Below are 27,201 nucleotides of genomic sequence, written 5' to 3'. Positions count from 1 at the left end.
TATGTAGGTATGTATTGGGACAAGAAAACCTACGGCAAATTCAGGACTTATATTAGAAACTCTGTTTTCCCTAAGCTAATCAACATTGTAGGATATGTATTTATTTTTTACTTGTCTGTGCTTGTAAATTAATCTTTACACATTATAAAATGGAAAACAAAAGCTGCAATTTGATAAATGTACTTAGTAATAAACATCTCAGCCTGTTTTACTCATTTTACAGATATTAGCAATATCCATGTTACCATGAAGGTAAAGAGAGAGTCAATTATTGGAGATAAAATATAGTAGCACAACACAGGAACACAAGGAATATTTTTAAATTAATTAGTGAAAGGATGGTCAAGGGAAAACTTATGTGTCTTCAAGCAGGGGTGTCTACTTAAAGTGGGGTTGATACTACCTTCTATCAAATACAATTTTTCTTACCTTTTTCACACTCTGACTTGTTCTCTCCTACCAATTTTTATTAAGTTTGACATTAAAGACAGTAAGGTATGGGTTTGCTGTTTATCTATGTATCTATATCTCTCAGTGGTAAAATCTTAAAACTTTTAGCTTCGTATGTAAATAGCTTCAGTGCAAAGATAAGTTTATGATGGATAATTACCTATATTATCAATGATCTTTTTGAAAATCATCTTTTTGCTTGAATATAACAAAAAAGAAATGACTATCACTCCATGAAAATATATTGTATCATTGTTCTCTCTGTAAGAACAGTTTATGTAAATTAATTTTGTTAAATATTCAAATTCACTAATAACCCAGAGGTACTGTGAGAAGAAATTTTGATTAAAATGATTGGGGTCATGGCAACAGATCAACTGGATTGTTATTTTGAGAGCCAAGCCATACTACAAAAATTTTGAGTAAAGCACGTGAAATAGTTTTTATTCTCATGATATGTAATGTTTGGAAAAGAGTTAAAAACACAAAAGGCCAGAGTTTCAAGGGCACTGTTTATCTGTATTCTTTGAAATATATCACCTAATTGTTATGCTATTAGATCAATATGCTATGGTATGGCAACTCCAATATTTTGGGAGATGATAAGTACCTGGGGTTTGTTATACGGATCAAGAGTATATGGAATTTATTCTAGACCCTGTGGAAATGTGATCTGGATATTTGAATATTGTTTAAATAAAAACTTTTTAGCCGCATAAGGCAATTAGGACAAATTCATATTTTCTGAAGCAGAATATCATGATATAACAATGCGGTAAATAATAATGGGAAAGCAGAGGAGTTACCGCTGTTAGGCCCAGGAAGTGCCAGAAACTATAGCCTTTTCTGTCTGGTGTTTTAGCTCTTTGGCTAGAGAGCTAGAACACAACTCTTCAGTGTTCTATTCTCTCATCAATAAGTGGAGACTAATAATAAAATCTATTACATTGAATTTTTGTGACAATTAATTGAGATAATATGTGTAAATGCTTATAAAGAATAAAAATTATGCTGTGTCTAATTAAAATAAGTTATTGTTAATATTATTATGTGCAATTATAAGCTGCAACTTGAGGGGAGGTTTTGCTGTCCAATACGTTTCTTCTTTTCCACAAATCTGCAGATGATAGAAATCCTGACATTGTAAGCTAATTCCTTTGTGTTAAAGAAGTCACTCATTAAAAACAACCATGTGGAAATACAAGATATTAATTTAGTCACTAAATCTTTGGTGGGAAACGTGTACTTAAAAATTTTCCCAGTTAGCGTGTATTTTGTTGTTGGAGTATAGTGTGAAACACTTATAAAGGAAAGCAGTGCAAATTTCAGTCTAATATTTTAGAAAATATTGGCACCATACTGTCACTGCGTAGGTAGAAGGAGACTGGAAAGACAGAAATCATTAAAAGATAAGTCTAAAATGTTTTAAATTTTCCAAAGGAAAAAAAATGGCTATTTCTAAGACCCATACAGTATATTGTACATTGGCAATGAGAGTCCCAATGATCAAAGATTAAACACAATTTTGTTTCTCCCTATACATTTTTCTCTTAATTATGAGTCCTTAAACTCGAAGGAAAAAATAAAAGACAAATTTAGGAGGAGGAACTTGCATTTTTTGGTGCAAATGAATTTGATCAAGGTAATATCCTCCCAAATATGAAAAGAATCCTTAGCATGAGAAAAAGGTTTATTTAAATAGCACATGCACTTACTATTTTGGATATATATTTTATAATTAGACATGCTTACAATACTTACATACAAAGCAATCTTACTTACAGAACTTTAAAATCAATAAACATTTTATTTGGGTTGGCCAAAAAGTTCATTCGGGTTTTTCCGTGAGATGTTATGAGAAACCCGAACGAACTTTGTGGCCAAACTATATAACAGAATGTATACATTCCAGGTTCTGCTGGCCTTGCTTCTGAGTAAATAAATGCAATGTATTAGAGATTTAGCACAATAAATGTCATAATATCGATTGCAAATATATTGTCACTTCACTAGAGTACATGTTATGAAATAAAATTAAACCTATAAAATTAAACCTGTAAAAGAAGTTTTTTTAATAAAAAAAGATTAGATACTTCATATAATTATAATACCCAGAGCAAATGAACTGCAAATGGTATCACATTTCATTTTAACATAAAGTATAGCTAAAATCACCATTATTTAATAAAACACAAATTGTTAGTTGTCAGGAATGTTTAAATTAGGTGATATGTAAATCACATTGTCCATAGGAGTTTTCTTTTCTGCTTGTCCTCTAGGAAATTACAACTTTAGGAAAAACCAAAACTTTCTCAATTTGGATTGCTTGCAGATCCCCACCATTTTGCTAATTACTGTACCTGTCCCTCTCTCTGACATTTTGTCGGTTTCACTGAGGTAATGGTTGCATACATTAAGGAAAATTTAGTTCTGAAAGTCTAATCTGATAAAAAATTTTACATAACTGTTGATTGCAAATCAAGTCTGAGGAGGAGGTAGAATGGCAAACTAAGCAGCTAAAAGCTTTTCTCAGGCCTTCCTTCTTGAAATATTTCCTTAACACAGGAAACAGTAAATAGCATTTGCCCCCTTGAACATATCTAATAGTATGTAATACATTAGGTTCATTATTAAACTGTGGATTTATGACTTTTCCCTGGGATCAGCTACTTCATATTTCATTCTAGAAAAAGCCACATCCAAAATGACAAGTAAAGCTGTTGGCACAGATTTCGATTAGATTTTTGCCAAAATAACTAGATTCCTTAGATACACGTTTTTAAATAGTACAGTTAATTTTTAGAACAGATTTTATATTGTTAAACTCTTTAATATTGCTTATGCAAAATAATGCTGAACAAAGAACTACTTTGTGATTTATCTAGCTTAATATGCATGTAATTATTTAGCATAATGAAAGAAAGCAGAAACATGGGTAATTAAAAATTCCCACATTTTTTGTGTTTGATGCTTTATTTCTTTCTTAATTTGCATGGATTAGTCATCAAAGTAGATTGACTGGGAGTCTATTAGAGGGATAGGGTTTTATATAATGCTCATTCTATAACTTTGCAGAATTCCCTGCTAAAATGAATTTGAGAGTGAGACAGGGACTTCAGACTAACATGACATCCAAATCTTTCTTCCTTGAATTGCCAAAAAATAGGGACTAGCCTTACCCCTCCATCAGTTCCCACCTCAAAAGGAAAAGTACTGATAAGAACAGAGCACAAGGAGAATTGAACAGGCCCTCAGAAGGCAAGTATTTCCTAAGGTTCATCTACCATGTCTGAGGCAAAGAAGACCAACAGAGCCAGACAGCACGAGTGAAGACTGCTTACTGCTTCCAGACTCAGCATTTTTGCCCCCAAATGAAGTGGGAGTATCTCCCAATACATGATGGATCTAAAGAACAGGCCAATAACTTTGCATCTCACAGGAAACATGGTGTAAGGAAGCAGATAGAGGCAATGCCCTCTTTAGAACTAGGAACAGCAAGACACGATTCTTTATAGTTTTCTATTTTATCTAAAAATAAAGACACAAATACGAGAATGCCAATGGTTTCTGAGAGATTTTTTGACAACTGAAACAAAAATATTAGTCAATAATGTTTTCAATGGCTTCAGAAGAAAAGGCCATATTCCAGCTTAAATTACAGAGCATGTGATAACCAAGGTCATTGTATTTAGAGCAGAGTTTAAATGCTGTCAAAACGAAATTGCTATAATTAAACTGTATTCTTTCACAACTTCCCATTCATAGCTAACATCCAAAAGCACAGCATGTTAATTCAGGTAAGCATGACAAAGGTAAGATTAATAAATGTAAAAACACTGAGAAAGATAAACAACTGCAAGTCTATTCATTAAAATGCTTCAGAGGGATTCTCCAACAGCATCAGAAGAAAGCATTGCAATAAGCACTGGCAAACAAGAACAACATAGCAGAATGTGCTAGTCTATAAATACTAGCAATGGAGTGGTTTAGCAGAAATTAACACAGCATTCTCCCAAATGATGAAAGGTTTAACCTTATATGTTACACATTCCTTTAAGGATAAACAGGTAATTAGGTCACCATTTCTATGCAGGGAGAGAGAAGGAGGTTTTCTTTGAAGATTCACAAAATATACAGTTAAGAGAGACTTTAGAATTAGAAAGCACTCAATTTGAATCTTACCTCTATCATTTACAAGCTGTGTTGCTTTGGACAAGTTATCTAATTACACTTAAAATAAATAAAGCAACCTGGAACACATGGTTTAGTTATACCTCTTCTCAAATACAGTCCTTATTTTTCACTAGCTGAGTGATAATGGATAAATTATTTCTGGGTCTTAGTTTCCTCATCTGAAAATTGGGATAATGAATATTCACCATTTGACAATAATGTTTGATAAAACCTCCCAGAGATTTTGTGAACATAAAATGTGATAATATATGTGAAGCATTCATTATTTTGTTTTAACAAATATTTATCTCTATCTCTACTAATTATATTCTTTAAGAAAAAGGTTTGGGAAGATATTAAATTGCTCCCTTTGTGACAATGACACTATAAAACAAAATGAAAACAAGTATTCTCACATACTGCTGATGGGGGTGTGAATTTTTACAACTGAGAAAACAACATGAAAATTCCACTTATTTGTATATACCCAAGAGAATTTAAAACATGTTCACAGGAAATCTTACATGAATATTCATAGGAGCACTATGCATAATAGCTAAATGTGTAAGCAATTCAAATGCCTATTAAGTTATAAACAGATAAACAAATGTAGTTTATCTAACTGTGGAATATTATTCAACCATGAAAAGGAATGGAGTACTGATATGTGCTACACCATGGGTGAAAACTTATGTCAAGTTAAAGAAGCCAGACACAAAAGGCCATGTACTGGATGATTCCGTTTCTATGAAATGTCTAATAAAGGCAAATCTGAGTCTATAGAGACAGAAAGTAGATTAGCTGTTGCCAGACCCTGTGAGAGGAGGAATGGGGAGTGATTGCTAATGGATATGGGGTTTCTTTGGGGGGTGATGAAAATATTCTAGAATTAGATAGTGGTGACAACTGTACAATCTTGCGACTATTCTAAAAAATCATTAAATTGAACACCTCAAAATGGTAAATTGCCCTTGTCTGTGAACCTACTCTATAGAAAGAAAACTACCAACAAATACATAAAAATTGTTAGTTCAGGATATTTGTCATGGCAAGCAGTTGGTAACAACAAAAATGACCATCAAAAAGGAATGTCTGACTATACTCTAATAAAATAATAGCAAAATTGTTAGGGTATTTACTCTACCTAAGGTTTCGATTTGCAATTTGCATGTATTGTCTTTTGGTTAATCATACCAATGTTCTTTCGGTAGCCATTATTTTTAATTTCCTCATTCTATACAAGATGAAATTAAATCATGGGAGAAAATGATGTCTAAAGTGGCATTGTTTGTATTCCATACCTCAATCAACTTCCATAGTTTGGAACATGAAGTCTTATTAAGTAGAGTGAGTCAGTTCTGCATGTATTGTTATGCAAGAATGTCCAGGCTAATATATGTGGAAGCAGTAGCATGTTGTAATTAAAATCACGGATTCTGGAGCCACAGAGTCTTAGTTTGTATCCCAGCTCTAAAAAGTACTTGCTCAATCATTGGGCAAAGTATTAGTTTCTCTGTGCCTCAGTTTCCTTCTTAGTCAATGAAATGAGGGTAATAATGCCTAAGTCATAGGGTTGTTTTGATTATTAAATGAAATATTTTTCACACAAAGTGCTTAGCACAAATTGGAATATAGTAGAAACTATGTGATAGTTAATTTTATGGGTCAGCTTGGCTAGGCCACGGTACCCACACATTTGGTCAAATATTATTCTCAATGTTTCTCTGAGGGTATATTCTAGATGAGATTAACATTTAAATCCGTAGACTTTGAGGATAGCAGACTACCAGACTGTTCTCCACAGGGTGAGCCCCATCTCATCAGTTGAAGACCTTAATAGAAGGAAGATTGATTTCCCTGGAGAAAGAGGGAATTTTACCAGCTGACTGCCTTCAGACTCAACGGCAACTCTTCCCTGGGTCTCCAGCTGGCTGGCCAACCTTGCCCATTTTGTACTTGCTGGCCTCCACAGTCATGGGAGCCAACTCCTTAAAATAAACCTCTGTTCTCTCTCTCTCCATACACACACACACACACACACACACACACACACACCTATACACACATACCATATTGGTCTGTTTCTCTGGAGAATACAGAATAATACACCCTAGCAAATTTCACTCTTAATTTATTAAAAAGAAAAATGCCAAAAAATATATCTTATAATCCCATTTTTGTGAAAAAAAATGTCTTTGTTTATACACATACCTGCTTCTTATACATAGAGAAAAAGGTAGAGGGAGGCATGTGAGAGTGACTAATGAAGAAATAGCTTCAGACTTTCTATTGATATTTTGTACATGTCTGTGTGCCCCTACTTTGATTCATTAAGCATGTGGCTTTTGCAGCGTGAAGAAAACGCCATAAAATATTTAAACTTTTTAAAAAAGATTTAAAAACCAACAACCCAAACAACAACAATCACAAACAAGGAATCTGGGAAGAATCTTTGCTCATGTGAATATAGAGGCAGAGTTACTCCCACTGTCAACTGGGCCACAATTGACAGTGAAATGTTAGCAAGAAGAAGGACAAAGCTGTGTCATGGTCTGAACTGGGACACGAAAGTAGAGAATCTGTGAAAAAATCAGTCTAATATGAAATTATCAGTTTTTGTCCAAGACCTCTCTTTGATTTTATCATATCATTCAATTTTCTGAATGATTTATGAAAGTTCTTTGGAGATTCTTACTGTACACAATAACGTCTAAACTGAAACTGACAGTCAGCCTGTCTATTTGAATTGTCTGTATGAGAGAATTCAACATACTACGTCAAATTTCTTCAGCTAATGTCTTGATTATCAGATGAACTTACATAAAACATTGATTTTGCTGAAATTTGCCCAAACTCTCCAAAAGGTCCCACTAATAAATTGAGTAATATTTCTAAGAAATAAAACAACTTCTTCTCTTAGATGTTGAAGGTCTATGATTTTTTGCTTTAGCCCATATCTGAAAACTAATTCCTGGTGAAAAGTCTTGCTAAAAGTCATACAGCAAATTGATAGCAAAGCTACAAATAGAACCTAGTAATTCTTATTTTCAGGTCCAGACTTTAATCATTGAACCAGACGAGTTGCCACTTTCTTTGACTGATCACCCTTAGCATTTAATCCTTCTTCCAAGATTTCCATTTACAGAGGTGACATAATTCAAGATTTCTGCATGGTTCACATGACAGACAAAGGCATGTGTGGGATTAATTTGCTGAGGATGACAAAAATTACAAAACTGAAATGGTTTTGGAGAATAAGTGCAAAATATGCTTGGTATTTTATAATGGAAAACTGCCAAGAAAATGACAAGGATGTGCAGTGTGTCACTGCAATAATCCCGTGGCTTCACTTACTCTATCAAATGCATACAGTGGTTGGAAAATAGATGGTAAGAAATTATTTACTGGAGATGCTGATACAGAAAGACATACTCAAACTCAAGGACACATTACTATCAGCTGGAGGGCTACCAGCCTCAAGCCTGCAAGGGCTAAATATTCTATATCCTGAAATTAGTACCCTAAGCCTCATGAAGCAGCAGAGACAGTATAATAGCCAGAGAAACACAATGCCCGGCTGCCACCATGGATTCCAGGGTGCTGTGTACACTCTAAAGAGAGAGGATGCAGCTTCTTTTTTCCCCAATTGAAGTTAGGAGTAGCTGTTGCTTCTTATCCACAAGCCCAGGCCTTGAGGGGGAGCAGCATAAAATGCTAATAAGGAGCAATATTTTCAAACTGAGTGATGATTTCTTATTTGCAATAGAGGTGAGTAAAGATACAAGCAGCTTCCTTTACCTTTCTTTTTTTTTCTTATTTTTTTTCTGCATTCACCCATCTCATTTAATAGCTCAGAAAATTAAAACGCTCTTCTGAATAGTCACAGTAAAGCAACTATATCTGATTAAGTCTCTGATGAATCGAAATTGGAAGAGATCCAATAGCAAGTCTAGATTAAACTGCATCTTACTTTTTAGATACAGTTTCATAATGCTGTATGTATGTATAGTTATGTATGTGTGTTTTCCATTTTATTCTACTATGTATGATCTTGTCCAGAAGATGAAAGGTATGTAACGAGATACAGTGGCAGAACCTTAGGTGCAGAGATATATCATATGAATTTGAAGTAGCCCACCTGAATATATATCTTGTGAGGGAAGATTGTTGTGTAACCAGCTCACTGTTGTGTTAGTTATGTAAAAGGACACTTAAGAATAAGTCTTTGCAAAGTCTGCCTTGTGAAAGAGATGCTGCTTACCTGGTGTGCTTAAAGTGGTAGCAGAATTGTACCTGCAGTTGAGTCCATACTGTTCATAGTTTTCGCTAATAATATCTGAAAGGTTTCTATCACAAAGACCTTATGAACTTTAAAATATGGCTTAAACTCCATGGAGTTATATACATATATACTGATATATAATTTAAATAGTTTTAAAAAAACATGCTGTAAGTTTCTACACAAGGAATTCCTGAAACTCTTAGCCAAGTATATCTTATCTTTGGAAAAAGTCTCTGAGACAATTAACAATCATTTCCTTCTTTTGAATCCTGCTTCCGTATCATACAATGCTACCTATGGAGATGTCACATTATTTCAAATCCCACCTGTTACTGCATTTAAATTGTCATGTCTCTGCTTTCTGTTTGTCATTTGTTTTTATTTACTTTCATGTTTATTCTTTGAATACCATATTCCAGGTTCCATTGCCAGTTCTTTATACATGACATTTAATAAGATCTTGTTTTCTGATAGCCTACCTTTTAAAGCTTGGAGGGAGAGATCAAAACCTTTATTTTGGACAAAATCCATTTTTGACACTGCTACATATTAAAGATACGAAGAGAAGCAGACAGTTTGATAAATGAGTTTTGAGTTCAGGGAAATGGTTAGGTCGGCAGAATAAACATTAGGGAAGAAAAGGAACTAGCAAAGGGTATGGCATTGGGAGGAAGTAGTATAATGGTGTCCCATAGGCCAAGTAAATATTATAGGAAGAAAGAAGTGATGAACAGTGCCAAATACAGCTGAAAATCCAGTAAGTTGAGGGTTTAGAATTAGCCACCAGATCTGGCTTAGTGAAGTTGCTATGAACTTTGTAAGAACAGTTTCCATGGAGGAGTGGGGATGAGAGCCTTATTATTGTGAATGGAACAATGAAAAATGCAAAGAAGTGGAGAAAAATAAAGATAATTCTTTGACTCAGTTTTGCAATAAAGGGAAGAGAGAAATGGAAAGATAATTGCTTAAGATCTACTTAAGGTCAAGAATTTTGCTATTTTTTAAAAGAGCTGGATGCTAATAAAGAACTATTAGCAAACATAAAAATGCAAATAATAAATATCCTCCTCTCAGGAAACTTTGTATGTATGCATATTAATATCACATAAAAAGAGATGATTATTTTTTGTATGGAAACACAAAAGACCCCGAATAGCCAAAACAATCTTGAGAAAGAAAAACGGAGCTGGAGGAACCAGGCTCTCTGACTTAAGAATACACTACAAAGCTACAGTACTCAAAACAGTACGGTACTTGCACCAAAACAGACATATAGATCAATGGAACAGGATAGAAAGCTCAGAGATAAACCCATGCACCTATGGTCACCTTATATTTGATAAAGGAGGCAAGGATATACAATGGAGAAAAGACAGCCTCTTCAATAAGTGGTGCTGGGAAAACTGGAAAGCTATGTGTAAAAGAATGAAATTAGAACACTCCCTAACACCATACACAAAAATAAGCTCCAGATGGATTAAAGACCTCAATGTAAGGCCAGACACTATAAATCTCTTAGAGGAAAACATAGGCAGAACAGTCTATGACATATATCACAGCAAGATCCTTTTTGACCCACCTCCTAGAGAAAGGGAAATAAAAACAAGAATAAACAAATGGGACCTAATGAAACTTTAAAGCTTTTGTACAGCAAAGGAAACCATAAACAAGATGAAAAGCCAACCCTCAGAATGGGAGTAAATACTTGCAAATTAAGCAACTGACACAGGATTAACCTCCAAAATTTATAAGCAGCTCATGGAGCTCAATATCAAAAAAACCAACAACCCAATCCAAAAACGGGCAGAAGACCTAAACAGACATTTCTCCAAAGAAGATATACAGATTGCCGACAAACACATGAAAGGATGCTCAACATCACTAATCATCAGAGAAATGCAAATCAAAACTACAATGAGGTATCACCTCACACCAGTCAGAATGGCCATCATCACAAAATCTACAAACAGTAAATGCTGGAGAGGGTGTGGAAAAAAGGGAACCCTCTTGCACTGCTGGTGGGAACGTAAATTGTTACAGCCACTATGGAGAACAGTATGGAGGTTCCTTAAAAAAACTAAAAATAGAACTACCGTATGACCCAGCAATCCCACTACTGGGCATATACCTGTGAAAACCATAGTTCAAAAAGAATCATGTACCACAACGTTCATTACAGCTCTATTTACAATAGCCAGGAAATGGAAGCAACTCAAGTGTCCATCGACAGATGAACGGATAAAGAAGATATGGCACATATATGCAATGGAATATTACTCAGCCATAAAAAGAAACAAAATTGAGTTATTTGTACTGAGGTGGATGAACTTAGAAACTGTCATACAGAGTGAAGTAAGTTGGAAAGAGAAAAACAAATACTGTATGCTAACACATATATATGGAATCTTAAAAAAAAAAGGTTCTGATGAACCTAGGGGCAGGACAGGAATAAAGACGCAGATGTACAGAATGGACTTGAGGACACAGGGAGGGGGAAGGGTAAGCTGGGATGAAGTGAGAGAGTGGCATGGACATACATACACTACCAAATGTAAAATAGATAGCTAGTGGGAAGCAGCTACATAGCACACAGAGATCAGCTCGGTGTTTTGTGTCCACCTAGAGAGGTGGGATAGGAAAGGTGGGAGGGAGATGCAAGAGGGAGGAGTTATGGGGATATATGTATACATATAGCTGATTCACTTTGTTATAAAGCATAAACTAACACACCATTGTAAAGCAATTATACACTAATAAAGATGTTAAAAAAAAAGAGAGATGATTATTTTTATAGATCTGAATTTAGAGTTTTGCTTTTGTTGGTCCTCTAAAATTTTTGGTTACCCTCAATAATTTGGCAGACAATGTAAGAAATGAAGAAAAGCAATTAGTTATGAAAGTTTGACTAATACATCATATTTAAAATCTAATATTGATTTTATTATAAATCATTCAAATACATACAAAGTTGCAACTTGTTTATTGGCACATCTTCTATAATTCTTTAAAGTGTTATGAATTCCCTTCTATCATCCATATGCTTGTGAGATATAGTAAACTGCTTTTTGTCTTATTTTCACAGTTTTCTATTCCAGAATAAAAAATCCTCAAGAAATAAGTAAAAGAGACTGTGACCCTAAAGGTGATTTATTAGGTATATGAAGAGAAAAATGCAGTGAAATTTATGTATACATGTATTTTATTTAACTTCACATATTACTATTGCATTTAGTGCTTTCAAACGTAAAAATATATTAAACTTTTCACAACTTTGTCTACATAAGAATATAATTTTATCTACTTATTATTTATGTAAATTTATCAGTGGAATACCTCATTAATAATATATTTTTCCCCATAAATTAGTGAGGTTTAGACTCTAAATCTTTATCATCACACTATTTCCAGTCCCCACAAGAACAACTAGGATATATGTGCTGGTTTCCTTGTGATAATAGTAACACTGACATTGAATCTTTCAGATGGACCTTCGGCTTTCTCTGACAGGCTCATTCCAGAATGAGTTTTCCTACGAAGTTATTATTTTTTACAGACTTCCACATAGTATTTCAAAGAGAAGCATTCACTAAGTTATACTGAATAAAATCTGTCACTATATTTTCTCAGTGATTTCTAGAATATCTGAAACTCTTGTATGCAAGAGATATTTTTCAGGACCCTCATCCTTAGAATGCTTTCCTCTGGATGCTTCTGGTGATGTTACAATGCGATGAGGAAAGCATAGTTTCTGGACTGGTAACATCATTATCATCTAGAAACTTGTTAGAGACAAAAATTCCCAAGCCCCACCACAGAGCTAATGAATCAGAAATTCTAGGGGAGGGGTCCAGGAATCTGTGGTTTAACAAGCTTTTCAGGTCATCCTGATGTTTGCTGAACTTTGAGATTCTTTGCACAAGGGAAAACTATAGTATAGTTAAATTAATTTTTTTGGTTTTGTTTTTTTCTTTAAAGCTGTTTTCAAAAAAATGAACATCATTAAAATTTCCTCTCTGCATGGAATTTTTATAGCTTATCTCAGCTGAGAAATTGTTTCTAAGTTCTATAAAGGTTAAAGGAATTAAATGCATTGCTCCTTTTGCCTTTAATAAATTCAAATATTAATATCTTAGATCATTTTTATTGTTGTTATTTGCTTGGTAAATTTAGGCACACTCAATACATTTATTTTTTCCTTATTATCATATCTTTATAGTGTAGATATATTTTACTTTCACTTTATTGAAAGAATTACCAAAATAATTATAATCTTTGAATGTCACAGTGAAATTTGATATCTTATGTGATTTTTATCTTTTACTCAACTGTGTTCAGTGTCCAGCACTGGACACTGGAGACTAGGATTCCAGGCTTAAAACTTAATTGAAGAGTCTCTGACCTTCCTTCTTGTAAGTTTACACACTAATCTTGGAAGTATGAAGAGTTCAAGAGGTAGAATGCAAGGCCATGTCTGCCATCATCTGGGTACAGGTCCCTTAGCCTGTGTCCTAATTTTACTCTGAAAACACTGAAAGACAAAAATGGTATGGTCTGGTACTTACCTAATAGAAAGTAAGAAAAAAAAATGGAATTTTCTGCAATGACAGAGGCAGTTGTAGAAAGAAGGATCCTGAAACTACAGTTTAGCACTGTCATAGTGAGTCCTTCGATATGCCAGACCTTATTCCTCACCAGTGTTTATGGTGGGGAAGGAGCCTTGGTGGTAGGAGGATCCACAGCTTTGTGAAGGTGAATAAGCCTAATACACTAGTCAATAAAAAAATACCAAAATAAAATAAAACTTCACTAAAGGGAAGTTAAGTGCAGTATTAGTAGAATTAATGAAAGATAATGCAGCTTAGATTCCTGGACAATAGTGGATGCTTCTTCCTGTTTACAATGACGTAACTGGACTGAAATACAATCTTTGAACAGTTGTCCAGCTATGGCTTGACAATTTTTCCCCTATTAAATATTTCATCCTCTCATAGGGTATGTATTACTTTTCTATTATCTGCCTCTTCACCTTGTTTTCCCTTTTCTCACCAGAAGTATAATAATATCTCCTTTTACTTTTTTACCTATTTACTTTCATATTATCTATTTAGTGGGGAAATTATGTGGAGGTAGGCTGACTATCTTGGATGTGTGGGGCTAGTATAAGGTGACAGTGCCTGCTGTCTATAACTAAGTGTTTGAGATAGGAATGTCTCAAGGAGAGTGTTAAGAATCACATATGGAGCAGGCTTTTTATTTATTTTTTTAATTGAAGGGGACTTGAAGAAGATATGAGTTTCAAAGTCAGAAACTGAGGACTTCAAGGGCTAGAGTATACAAGATCAAGTGCTGTGAGATTGGAAAAGATATGCAGGAATGTGGTCTGTGTAAATAACAGAAATAGTAAGTGTTTGATGCCTCTATTAAATGTTTCTTCCAAAACGCAACACTGAATATGACCTCAAAGATGAAAAAAAATATCATTTAGAACTTGTGATTAATAGTTTGTTAACTTTTAAAATCAAAGTTCCTTTGTGTACAATTATTTTATGAGAATTTTTATAATATCACTCAGACACATCATCCTAACCTTATAGGTCTAGTCACACGTTTAATCCACTAAGACCATTAAGGGAGGAGGTATTATTATCACATAGAGAGTACTGTAGAAAGTTGACCTGTGTCTGAACACTAGGTCATATATTTCTGAACACTATCTAATGTTCAACATTGACTGTGAATGTAGTAAGGAATATTTGAATATATGATATATATCTTTGCCATGTCTTGTAACTATTGCATGAGGCATGAGATGAGATTACATTTAGGGTACTTCTAATGGGTTTAAATGACTGAAGGCATGTGCCTCCTGGAAAATGTGGCATTACATTTTTGATTTGCATACTTTTTCTTTGTTGCTGAGTGAATTAACGTGTATGCTAAAATGCCTTCCTTTTTTTCCCACACTTTGTGATTTGGTGCCAAATGAAACGTATTTCGTAAAATGAATGATGAAAACATACCTACCAAGGAGGAACAGTGTCATTGAATATATATATACATATGTATTCACAGATAATATTTTACTGTGTTTATATTGTATGTCAAATGACAGTTATGTCAGATGCTTAATTGTGATTCCAAATAACAAAGCCATATATCCATAAGTCAGATAAGGGTGACTGAGAATCCCATCAACCAATCTATTACATTAGCTAGTTATCATTAACCCACTAGCTTGCAGAATGCTGACAAAGCTTAATGCCAAGTAGTTGTCAAATAGATCAACTCAATGAACCAATTTATTTTTACGCTATAGACAAAATACTGATTTGAAAACCTACCTCAATGGATTCACCTCTGTAAAAGTTAGAAGCTATTTAATGTCATATAATTAAGTAGATGTATATGAAGTCACAAAGAAAAAAAATTAGTAATGACTTTGGTAAAACGGAACATAAATCTACAATAAAGGAGCAGTATCTTTATATTTTCCTATAGGACAGCAAAATAACCCTAAAAATGCCGAAGAGTTTATAATTTCTTCACTACCATTCTTAAAAATCCAGCGCAACTAGGAATAGAAGTCAAAATGACTACACAAAAGATCTCTTAAGAAGCAACACTTCTTCATGAGAAAATAGCAACCGCACTATTTTCCAAATACATCCTTTCAGGGCATATTCCACACATAACCATGTTTCAACTCTAACTTCACTCTTCATATTTTTCCAGTCTAGTCAAAGTCCCCTCATTTGCCTTGCTATTTTGAAGGTCAAAATCTCTACTTTCCCAAATTCACTGGACACTTCAGCCATCTTACTCAGGTTCTAAACAACACCTGACAGATGATCATTCTCCCCTATTAACGCCCCACGTATTCACATACATGAATATTTATGATATATACACATGCATAATATTCACATTGAATGAAACGGATGCAGACTTAGAGTTATCTATAGAGTATGGCATAACTATTAACACATTAATGCTCTTAAATATTTATTAAACATATACACTGTTCAAGATAAGTCATTATATATTTTTACTGAGATACATATTTTTTGTAAACTTATTTTTTGAAAGAAGTTTATGTTAAACAGTGTTCTAACATGAAGGAAAAAACAAAAGTAGCTTTAGTTTCCTTTAGCCTAAATGTGAGTATATGGATATGCATGTGATAAAATATCAGTTATTAATTTTCTATTTCCATGCAGTTTATATATGTTTGAGGATATAAAATTTTTCCAGAAGTTCCAGAAAATCATTTTGTATGAAAGAACCTGAAATTTAAAGTGTAAATAGAATGGATCTCAAAATTCTAGTGTCTTATGCAGCCCCATTTGATGGTATCTAGTTATTCTTGGATTCTAAGATCCAGAAAATGTTCAGACATGAAGTTTCAGGCTCTATTTTCTTAAAAGTTGGAGAGAACAATACTGTGTGTTGTTCTCAGTTAAATGCAAGTTGCTTTATTCTTTCATTTCTCCTAAAACTCATGATAAGATAATAATATGCTACACACCAAACACTATCTCCATGAGAGGTTATAATATTACTGAATGTAAATGTAAAATTCTCAATCAAAGAGGATTAACTGGTAAATGGTGTCTGGGGATTATGTGTGTATAATCAAATGATTAAGTGATGTCGCCAATCTCATAACTGTAAGTTCCTGACATTGGCCAAAGGCCACGACTGTTCTTCAAGGTCCTGTCCCAAATGGAACACTGAGGCAATCAATCTGTCATGACAAATGCCAGAGTGCAGACTTATCCTATTCTCTGGTATTTAAAGGTGGCAAAGAATCAGTTATGTGTTTGCTAGGTCTAGTTATACTTTATTTATAAGTAGACATAAAACTGGAAATATAGAGCAAATGCTTATTGTAGCAAAGATATTAGGCAAATACTTCAGAAAAACTTTCAAAAAGAGAGATATGAAATTGTGAATTACAGTGATCAGGACACCATACCATACTGAAAACACAGGAATTTTCTCCCAAAATTAGTTTTTAAAACATTACCATTAAGCTAAACAAGACCATTTCTGTACAAAATAGCACAAGTAGTTCAGGATTAGCTTGGTTATTTGAAAGATAAATTTAAAAATTAAACAAAAATCTAGGAAGAGGTATTAAATACAGAGTGATATAAAGTTTGTTGTTACGATACTGAAAGTATCCTGTTCCTTGGTATATAATTTGTAAAAATTATTATATAACAGAGGACAAACCCAGGACAAAATAACCCAAGTTAAAGAACTGGCTGTATTCCCTCTGGGCTGTTTGTATCTTGTTGTTCCCTCTGTGGCCCTCCTCTGGGTCAAGAGAGCCTCATTTTATGCATCTTAGGGAAGTAAGCATTATTCTTTGGACCCCTAACCTATTACAAAGTCCACCTCAAATGAAGTGTTGTTCTTGCTTTATGTAAACTTTACTGATACCATAAAAATGATAGATTTAAGAATGGCTTCCTCAGGAATCTGTCTATAATTACTGACAAAGCCCAAATAATGACAGCAATGCAGGGTCTGAATAGTTGTGGTAATAAAGGTTCTGGTAAATGAGGAGTGGAGTGACCTTGACATGGCACATTAAATCTTCATTAAAGTGTCTGAACTATTTAATGATTAATGGTTTAGAATTGTGGGATTGGCAAATGGGAAGAAAAAATATATATATTACCAAGATTATTAATGTTTCAGTTATATTTTAAAAGGGAGAAGTGTATTTACTTACTAAAAAATTGACATATACAGTATATAATTTTAAGACTTAACTAACCAAAATCATCTAATAATTTGGAATCTCCATTAACTGGTGTATAGAAGATGCCCAATAAGAGATAAAGTGTATTCTTTATCAAAATCTCTATTGCAAGCTAGGAACATCTTAGATGTAAAATCAAAACCTTTATAGGAACAGATTATTTTGATCATGAGGTCATTTTTATTTCAATAAAATTTTCAGTGTTCCATTGTATAGACCTTTGTGTGATTAGCATACAAAACATCAAGTTCTACTCTGACTATTCAGTGTTTGGTGTCCTGGAAAATGTCGAACAGAGAGCCAATATTTTCTATTATCAGTCCACTTTCTCTCCCCAAAAGACAGATACACACACACACACACACACACACACACACATACACAAAACACCCCAGGACCAATTTGGACCTGTTGCAGATAAATGCAAACTCCACAGAGGGCAACAGTTACCTTGGCAGTAACTTAAAAACAGGAATGTGTGTTTTCAGTTTCTTAGATACTTCCAGTGGTTTTTCTTTAAGAGTGAAACTATTTTTTTCCTGTGAAATTTGAGTGTTCTGTAGTTTGAGCATAATAGCTGAACTTAGAGATGATCAGAAGTATTTTTAAAAAGGTATCATTGGGGCTTCCCTGGTGGCGCAGTGGTTGGGAGTCCGCTTGCCGATGTGGGGGATGTGGGTTCGTGCCCCGGTCCGCGAGGATCCCGCGTGCTGCGGAGCGGCTGGGCCCGTGAGCCATGGCCGCTGGGCCTGCGCGTCCGGGGCCTGTGCTCCGCAACGGCAGAGGCCGCAGCGGTGAGAGGCCCGCGTACAGCACAAAAAAAAAAAAAAAAAAAAAAAAAGGTATCATGGGGCAGATGGGTCTCATCTTCAATATATGGCTTTAGCAGAAGCTTATGTTTTCAATTTGTAATGTGTAGGCATTTTCAAGAAGCAGCAGTGGGAGTAAAGTTCATAGGTTTGAATGAACACGTGTGAGTGAAAATGCCTAAGGTGAGTAACAAAAAGGTAATATTAGAAAGGGGCGAACGTGTATAGGCAGATTAGTACTAACTTTCAGAGAACATAAACAGCACATAAAAAATGAATTCGGCTAAGGTACATTAAGTGTTTGTGTACACATTTGGTAGCAGTGGAATAGCGGCATTAACTAAGTCACACAGTTCTCACCTTCATGGAGTGAGCACCATAGAAAAGAAATGAGATACACTGTGATATAGGGTTGCCAGATTTAGGAGGAAAAATAAATGATACAGTTAAATTTGCATTTCATATAGCAATGAAAAATTGCTTAATATAAATGTTTCATATTTTATTTAAAAAACATTTATTGTCTATCTGAAATTCAAATTTAACTGGACTTCCTATTTTGAGGGATCATTTGGGATGTGGGTGAATGTGCAGGGGAAGAGTTGGAATAGGAGGGTGATGGGCCATAACCAGAGAAAACAGCATACCAAAAGAGACTGGAAAACAGAGATAATGACTTCTTTTTTTTTAATTAATTAATTAATTTATCTTTGGCTTCGTTGGGTCTTCGTTGTTGTGCGTGGGCTTCCTCTAGTTGTGGCGAGTGGGGGCCACTCCTCATTGCAGTGTGCGGGCTTCTCATTGTGGTGCCTTCTCATTGCGGAGCATGGGTTCAAGGCACACGGGCTTCGGTAGGTGTGCCACGCAGGCTCAGTAGTTGTGGCTCGCAGGCTCTAGAGCGCAGGCTCAGTAGTTGTGGCGCCTGGGCTTAGTTGCTCCACGGCATGTGGGATCCTCCCAGACCAGGGCTCAAACCCATGTCCCCTGCATTTGCAGGCAGGTTCTCAACCACTGCACCACCAGGGAAGCCCCCGATAATAACTTCTTGAGTGATACAAAAAGCAGTCCAGGAAAGTGAGTGGAAGAGTTGCCCCAAGATGAGGAGAGAGCATAGGTAGCAACTGGATAGGAATTCAGCAGCTTAGGCAAATTTTATTTAAAGGTGTCACCATGTTCAAACCTTTATTCTAGTGTGGGAGATTGAGGTTGACAGGACGTGATTAGTCTGAAACTACTTAGGATGAATAGAACATGGCGATTGAGTGAATGAGAAGGTAAACCAGAAAATATGAAGAATGATCATCCAGGTTCAGACTTAGAAAAGCTAGATGAAGGGTAAAGCTATTTCCTGAGAAAGGGGACAGAGGAAGTTGAAGTATCTGGAAAATAAATGATAATAAATTAAGTTTTTAACACAGTTTAATTTGTGTTACTTACAGAGCATTCGAGTGGAGCAAGAAGTTGGATATAAAACTTGGAATCTCTTTAAAAATAAATAGCTGGCATTGAAGTATAAATGATGACCAAAGCCACAGGAGTGACTGAAAGAACCTCAAGTAGAGGAAGAATTTAGAGCTCCAAGAAATTCTGACATTAAACAATGTGGTACAAGAGCAAAAGCTGGGAATGGAGACTGAGGTAAGAGTTCAAAGAAGTAAAAAGTCAAACTAGATGAGTGCTGTGGTGTGGAAGTGAACGAAATAGCATTTCAGAAGGGAGGAAATGGTCAAATATATCTCCTCTTTTAAGAAATAAAGGAAAATGAGGACTGTCTCAGTCTGAGATTATTGTTACTATATCACAAGTACTTATTTTATTTCTTTTTACACAGTAGGTTCTTATTAGTTATCTATTTTATACATAGTGGTGTATATATGTCAATCCCAATCACAAGTATTGATAGTGAAGTATGATGTTGGACTCCATATTAGGGAAGACTGTGGAATTAGTGGGACGTGAGGAAATGAAGACAGTGGGTGTAAATATATCCTCCAAAAAAGCTGAATGAAAAAGAGATGTGAAGAATGTAGTGATCGCTGGAGAAACTCCACTGCGTTTGCTCAGTCTTGCTCTCTCTCTCTCTCTGGCTGTCTCCTTTGAGTTGAGTGAGATTTGAAGTTGTTTAAAATGATTCCAGAAATTAGAGAAGGCAGGTTGCAGGAAAGAGAGTGGGTGATAGAGCAGATGGCAGAGTGTGTGACTGAAAACACCAGTGGAAGGAGAGAGGAGGAAGATCCCTTCCATTGCTGTCAGGGTTGGACAGAGCAAAGGCTGGGGACAGACAAATGTTCATTTGAATTTGGGTACAGAATGCTGAGATCCTTTGCGTCTTACGCATTCAGTTGTTATTTCCATGAAAAATGAGTGGTTGAAATGGTGGTTCCTGAAACATACTGCACGAAACAGGATGCAAAGAGAGAGAGGGCTGATGATCTGCATTAAATAGTTGTTCCCCTTATGACAAGAAACAGGCCTCTGTATCGGGATTCAGTCGGGAAATATCATGATAAAAGCAGTTTGGGGGACATTACTGGCTGCCACATCTTACAGAGATAAAGTAAATAGGAGAGTAAAAGTGGAAAGATTACTAAAGCTAAGAGATGTAAGAGCTTCCACTCTGGACTGTGGTTATTGACAATATCTAACAAGTGATTGTTGAACCGCTTTACTTCTGAACTTACCTGCATGTATCTATAAAATGGGTTTTTCTAGTATTATCCAGATCTAAAATTCTATCAGTAGAAATGGAGAACTGCAGAAAGCAAGAAAAAGATATGAGGGTTTGGACTAAGTGGTTGGCAGTAAGAAAGTGGAAGAAGATATATGAGTAAATATATGTGTCTGCGTGTATTTATTTATATGGTTATTTACCTATATGGTTATAAAATAAACTATCGCAATTAGCATTATCTTTGAAAAGCTGAGATCACAATTTGAATCCTGGCTACTTAAACACTCTAAGCTTCAACTTCCTCACCTATAAAATGGGGATAACAAAGATATCTCACAAAGTTATGGGGAAGATTAAGTAAGAATATGTAAATGAAACCTGTCACAATAGGGATAATGATCAGTGACCTTTTCGTGGGGGAATTGGATACTATAAGGTGTGAGTTAGTCCAGCCACAGTGAACCATCCTCTCTATATACTTCTGCGGCTCCCTGACCATGTGCTACTCCTTAGGTTGATCCAAAAGTTGGGATCTACCTCTTCATTCTCTTCAGAATTTCTCTATGTCCTACTCCAAGTTTCTCTCACTTGGTATAATCTTTTCCTTCCTAACAAAACTTTAGCCTTGTACCCCTATTGCACTTTTCCTGACCCTCCCCTTTATCACTTAGTGTTAGAGTTGTTTTCTTGTATTGCTAACTACACTGCTCCCAAGTTTAATGTCATATAATTGGTTCATCCCTATGACACAACGAGAACACAATACAAGGCAAAAGTGATCCTAAGGTGCTTAGCTACAAAACTAGATTTGGGAGCTTCACACCAGAAGAACATGGGATCAGCATTTTTAACAAACTCTCCAGAAATTTTATACGTATGCTAAAGCTTAGAACCACTCATACAGGTGTTATTAATATTTCTTGAGTCAATCAGTAAGTTGTATCTCTATGAAGACTTGTATATTTAAGATCTTAAGTAAAAATATTTAAAGAAGGTAAATCGAGTTCATTAGTGTTTATGACTATGTTTAGAATTAATAAACAAATATTTCATTGTGACTATAGGGGAGTAATGCTGATGACAGTAATTAAAAAGAGTAATTTGAGGTTGGATGAAGTCAGGAGGAAAGGTTTTAGTTGATCTATGATTTTATGAGTGAGTGTATGGTATTCAAGTGATGTCCAAAAGAGCCACATGGAGGATTCTTGTATGAAGGTGATGTTCTGATAACAAATCTATGTCTTATTTCCCCTACTGTATCAATAGTTTAACATTTTGTACATTCCTTACATTGTCAGTCAAATTTCCTAGGGCATGATCTTTCTCTCTAAATAAATTACATGACATTTAGATGATGAATTTTGAATGGAAACTGAAAACAACTTTGTTCTCCACAATTCTCTACTTCTACTAAAAGAATTTTAGATCTGAATAGTACTGGGCTAACCCATTTTACATATACATAAAGGTAAGACACAAAAGTGAATAATTCAACAAAATTGCACAGTTACTTTCGATTTCTTTATAACCCTAACAACCCTTTACAAAATCACACTTTATCCAATGAATTCTCTAGACACAGTAAGAACAGACAGAGAATATGGAGTAAGAGAAGGAAAATAGAGTAATGGAAACCAAAGGAGAAGAGCTTTTCAGGAAAGAAACAATAATTAAGAGTGTGAACTGCACTGGAAAGCCCAGGGAGAGAATTAGAAAAGATGGGCTGAGACTATAGTCAGGTCACCAGTGATTTTAGATAAAGATATTTTTGTAGAACATGGAATAGTGAAGCAGATTTAAAACTGATGATGAAAAACATTTGATGCAATATCTCTGGACATTTATTTGTAAAGTTTGGACATGAAAGGAAAATCAGGGAAAGGAAGAAATCTAAAGTGTTGTGAGCTTTTCTTACTTGTCCGTAACTGAGCTAAGTGCTCTAAATAGACCTTATCCTATTTTTATGTGAGCAACTTATATTCTAGATATTATTATATTCGTTCTAGCAAAGAAGTTCTTGCTCAGAGCAGTGGTTCAGACAATATGGAGGATAATCATGAGGGCGTAGGTTAGAAATCTGGATATATTCTGGGTAGTAAAATCAAGACTTGGGAGATGTATGTATGTTTGAAGGCAGGGATGAATGTACTTCAAGAGATTTACTAGAGAAGAAGGGTATAAAATTTGGAAGAAAGTTCCTCAAAAGGCCAGAGGAGATGGGAATCTTAGAGGGATGGGTAAACTTTACAGAAAAGGCAATTTACATTAAATTGGTAAATTTAAAGTCAGTAACAGTAAAGTTACTGTTATTATTAAACAGTAATTCTATATGAATTACTTTCATTTGTAATTTTTAAAAAGAGCCTAGCTTTCTGAGATTCTTCTTTTTCTGAGCAATATTAAGTTGACCCTACAGGATAACAATCCTGTTGACCATAGACACACACATATCTTCATTTATTACCATGTATTCTGTGTCATAAATCTATAGTTTATGGACTAGAAAGATGATTCTAGCTAAAGTGCATATTCTTCTTTATATGAAAAGAAAATTCATCAGCATTAGTATTCCCACCTCTTGTTTGTGGAGCATAATTTGACCTACATATGCATAAATAACCTGCATAAGCTATTTGCTAAGAGGACACTTGATACTACGTAATTATAACCAGTTGTTTGAATACTTGTGCCCCAGCCTACTGGTTAATTATTTTTAAAGGGAACCACGAAAGTTCATTAATATCATTTATTTTTAACACTTTTTAAACTGAAAAGTCATGCATGCGAGACTCAAAATAGATGTTTTTCAGTACCTCACAAAAGAACATTTTATAGTGAATACATAATAATATAAGAAGGAATCTGAACAGCCTAGCAAGCATTTGTATTCATTAAAGAGAGCTTTCATAATCAGACCCAATCAGACCGTGATTACACAGCAATTTAGCAGTATCTTCACAAGCGGTTTTATCAGTTACACCCATATTCTCTGTGTTCAGGGACTGTTTGGGATACTGGTTAAAATATAACCATAAAAATGAAGAATTCTTTGGCTAAAATTTAATAAAAGATATTGTAGATTTAAAAGAAGCTCATTTATGCCTGGCGAGTGTCAACCTCACAGTGCCTATAGAATGGCAGAAATAAAATAAGTGTGCCCGCCATCTCACCCAAGTTGATATGTTGATCTTGGGTCTATGATTCCATGTCAGCACCTCACACTTACTTTCAAGGCTTACTATGACATGGCCCCAGACTTTATCAGTCAGACATTATCTCTTCAGACTCTCTAATACAGATCTTCACTTAGTCAACCCAACTTCCCACAGGTCAGCTTTTTACTCTTATTACTCTCATCCATGCCTTAGGCTCACTGTCTTTATCTTGTCTTTTACACTTTCTTTAGCAATCCACTACCATCAAAGTATAATTAATTCCCTATTCTTTTGTGGAGTATCACGTAACTTTATTACTCTCGGCTGCCTCTACATTTCTCATCTATCTATTGTCTAGATCACTCGTTCTGCCTCTTACACACATTCATGCATTTCTTTTTTTCCTTTTACATGGTAAGCCCTTTGAGAATAATATTGGGTTTTACATGTCTGCATTACCTATGATAAATTTACATGATAGGTACTAAAAAGATATTGAAATTAATTGAATGGCTATTACACACTAACAGACAAGTACTCTCTGTTTTTAATTATCTCGTTATGATTTCATGCTTTCTTATACAACAATAAAGCTTTACCATCTAATTTCTAATAATTTCTTCTTTGGCAGCTTTGAGCCTGTGGATTATTTTATTTTCAGTCTCTTGTCCCAATTACTTACCTGTACACACTGAGCGCTCTCCATTCTACGGTCAAGTTTTTTCTTTTTTCACTGATATACCCAATCTCACTAGACTTGTGCTTAGTATATGAATCCAATATTCAGGAAAACTACATACCTGATATAATTGTTTATATACTGTAAGAATAGCTTTGAGACACTATGGACCACTTTTAATTTTAAAATTCTCTCTTGGTTCCAACTGCAAAAATATTTCATGATTATTTTCCTTCATCTCTGAATATTAATTTTCCATATTTGTTGTTCCATTTTTTTCTATCCACCCTTTAACAGCTATTGTGCCCTGAGAGTCTGTCTTTGGTTTTCTTTTTTTTCACATTTATCACGCTCTCAAAACTTAAATTCGAGCGTTCAACCTCAGTTTCACTATGACACTAATACCTCAATCCCCATCTTATTTCTCTCCTAGCTTTAGACATACCCAAATGAAAATCTCACTAGACTCCAGTAACTCATCACGGTCCAGCCAAATTGCGAAGTAACATAATATGTCAGATAATCTACCTGTTCTTGATTTTCATTAGCATTGTCACCTTGTCCCTTAAAACAGTAAATTGTAAGGTATCCTTCCTTGTCTCTTCATTCTCTCCTCACAAAGAGTTAGTCAAAAAATCTAATCACATCTATTAAAAGTAATTGTATAATCTACTTTAACCTCTTGATAGTTGCTTTAGTGCCTCATTTTAAGACCCCATTATCTTTTGCTTGAGATACTGTAATAACTTTCTGTTGGATTCCATGGCAAAAATTTTGTGTGTTTTGCATATTGCCTCCAGAATCGTATTCGAAGAAACGTCAATGATCTCATTCCTGTGATATAGATTGCCTACAGTATAAATTAACATTCTTTAGCTTAGTATAACAGCTCTATCACAAAATGATCCACATCGACCTTTGTGCTTTTATCTTCGGATTCTCTTTTAACCTATCCCTGAACTTTTACCACACTGAAGTTCTAATTATTTCCTAAACACAGTATGTTCTTTATTACCTCTATCTTTTTATATTGTTTCTACTTTGTCTAGAATATCCTATCTACTTCACCTGGAAAATTCCTAATTATCTTTTAAGATACAGTTTGAAAGTTTCTTTATGAAGATCTCTGAATCATATTTACCACTTTGTATTTTAATTTATCACCTACTTCCTCCTTTACAAAACTCTCATCTCCTAGAAGTGGCTTTCTTTTCTCCAACAACCAGTGGAGGAACTAGAACACAGCTGAAACAAAGCAACAGTAAAAGTAGAAAGCATGAATCCATCAAAGGTCATATTTTATTCTTCCCTACAGGTGGATATCATCAACCCTATTTCATATACGAGAAAAGGAAACAAATAGCATTAGTCCAAAATCTTCAGAACAATTCATTACAGAGCCAGGATAAGAAATTAAATATCTTATTTTTAATCTGGTGTTCTTAACATGTACTCTATTAGGAATGTGCACAGATCATATTGTTTTGATAATGAGTGATTAAGATAGAAAATACATCAAATAGAAATTTGTGGAGTCTGGCTTGGAGAACTTTAGGATAGATAGTTATGTTAGCTATATTTTTGAGTTCTATACAGAATTTTATACTGATTTTAAGGGGTTTTTTGTTGTTGTTGTTTTGTTTTTAAAGCTCAAAAGTACCTCTGAAAAGATAGAAAATTAGGAGTAAGGAGACTGCTGTGGAGAAAAAAAGTGGGTAAAAAAATCTATAGAGCAACTGTAGATAGACAATTTTGTACTCCCTCCTTTTCCCATTGTATGGTCATATAAGAGGATTTTAGCTTATCTCCATTCTGCCTTCAGAAGATTTACAGCAGGAACTTAATAAAGCACTCAGCAGAAACTCAGGCACAAAATAGGTAGGGAAGGGAAAGATTACATCACAGAAAGATAGACTTAATTGTATTGTAGATACCAAGGGGTCTCTTTAGAAATGTGTAGTAGAGCAATAAGATGAAGAATAACTGCCCAACCAAGCTAAACAAAAGCCATCAGACCCTTCCCTTGAAAGAGCACCAGACGAAGCATAGGAGGTGGATAATAGCCTGATTCCACAACTTATACATAAGATGCTTTCTTTCTCCCAGGGAGATGCAGATGAGTAAGAAACCAGTGTAGAAAGTAAAGAAACAGCACGTAAATGACGAAATGAAAACAAAAGCAAACCAACAGCAGCCAACCAACCGCACACAT

Source organism: Delphinapterus leucas, chromosome 18 (assembly GCF_059928025.1).
Source record: "Delphinapterus leucas isolate spDelLeu-1000000601 "Yukka" chromosome 18, BTC_Dleu_Yukka2, whole genome shotgun sequence".
Lineage (NCBI taxonomy): Eukaryota > Metazoa > Chordata > Mammalia > Artiodactyla > Monodontidae > Delphinapterus > Delphinapterus leucas.
The sequence above is the reverse complement of the archived record's forward strand: the minus strand, read 5'-3'. Positions refer to the sequence as shown.